The sequence below is a fragment of the Rutidosis leptorrhynchoides genome, chromosome 8 (genome assembly GCF_046630445.1).
Source record: "Rutidosis leptorrhynchoides isolate AG116_Rl617_1_P2 chromosome 8, CSIRO_AGI_Rlap_v1, whole genome shotgun sequence".
Taxonomy (NCBI): Eukaryota; Viridiplantae; Streptophyta; class Magnoliopsida; order Asterales; family Asteraceae; genus Rutidosis; species Rutidosis leptorrhynchoides.
In genome coordinates this window covers 269,366,824-269,368,722 of record NC_092340.1, presented here as the reverse complement: position 1 = coordinate 269,368,722, position 1,899 = coordinate 269,366,824, and positions in this window count along the sequence as shown.

The following is a 1,899-nucleotide window of genomic DNA, read 5'->3' as shown; positions in this document are numbered from 1 at the left end:
AACCAGATTGAAGAAAGAATTAAAGAACAGACTGCTGAAGAGGCCAATGTGAAGCAAGTCAAAAGAAAGTGGGAGGAAAACGGTGATAAGAATCACCAATACAACAACAACAGCAATTACAACAATAATCGCAACAATTATCCCAACAATCGCAACATCAATCGCAACTACAACAAACGGCCCAACAACAACAACAACAACAACAACAACAACAACAACTACAACAATCATCCCAACAATAATAATAACCGTAACAACAACAACAACAATCAGAAGCAGCTATGCCAAAGGTGTGAAAAGTATCACTCGGGGTTCTGCACCAAATTTTGCAACAAGTGTAAAAGAAATGGTCATAGCGCGGCGAAGTGTGAGGTCTACGGACCAGGGGTTAATAGAACGAAAGGAACAAATGGTGTCGGAACGAGTAATGGCGGAGCAAGTAGTGTCGGAGCAAGTTATGCCAATGTAGTTTGTTATAAATGTGGAAAACCGGGCCACATTATTAGAAATTTCCCGAACCAGGAGAACACGAATGGACAAGGCCGCGGAAGAGTTTTCAATATTAATGCGGCAGAGGCACAGGAAGACCCAGAGCTTGTTACGGGTACGTTTCTTATTGACAATAAATCTGCTTACGTTTTATTTGATTCGGGTGCGGATAGAAGCTATATGAGTAGAGATTTTTGTGCTAAATTAAGTTGTCCATTGACGCCTTTGGATAGTAAATTTTTACTCGAATTACCAAATGGTAAATTAATTTCAGCAGATAATATATGTCGGAATCGAGAAATTAAACTGGTTAGCGAAACATTTAAGATTGATTTGATACCAGTAGAGTTAGGGAGTTTTGATGTGATAATCGGTATGGACTGGTTGAAAGAAGTGAAAGCAGAGATCGTTTGTTACAAAAATGCAATTCGCATTATACAAGAAAAAGGAAAACCCTTAATGGTGTACGGAGAAAAGGGCAACACGAAGCTACATATTATTAGTAATTTGAAGGCACAAAAACTAATAAGAAAATGTTGCTATGCTGTTCTAGCACACGTCGAGAAAGTACAAACTGAAGAAAAGAGCATCAATTATGTTCCCATTGCAAAAGAATTTCCCGATGTATTTCCGAAAGAATTACCGGGATTACCCCCACAGCGATCCGTTGAATTTCAAATAGATCTTGTACCAGGAGCTGCACCAATAGCTCGTGCTCCTTACAGACTCGCACCCAGCGAGATGAAAGAACTGCAAAGCCAATTACAAGAACTTTTAGAGCGTGGTTTCATTCGACCAAGCACATCACCGTGGGGAGCTCCTGTTTTGTTTGTCAAGAAGAAAGATGGTACATTCAGGTTGTGTATCGACTACCGAGAGTTGAACAAACTTACCATCAAGAACCGCTACCCACTACTGAGAATCGATGACTTATTTGATCAACTACAAGGCTCGTCTATTTATTCAAAGATTGACTTACGTTCCGGGTATCATCAAATGCGGGTGAAAGAAGATGATATTCCAAAGACTGCTTTCAGAACACGTTACGGTCATTACGAGTTTATGGTCATGCCGTTTGGTTTAACTAATGCACCAGCTGTGTTTATGGACCTTATGAACCGAGTGTGTGGACCATACCTTGACAAGTTTGTCATTGTTTTCATTGATGACATACTTATTTACTCAAAGAATGACCAAGAACACGGTGAACATTTGAGAAAGGTGTTAGAAGTATTGAGGAAGGAAGAATTGTACGCTAAGTTTTCAAAGTGTGCATTTTGGTTGGAAGAAGTTCAATTCCTCGGTCACATAGTGAACAAAGAAGGTATTAAGGTGGATCCGGCAAAGATAGAAACTGTTAAAAAGTGGGAAACCCCGAAAACTCCGAAACACATACGCCAGTTTTTAGGA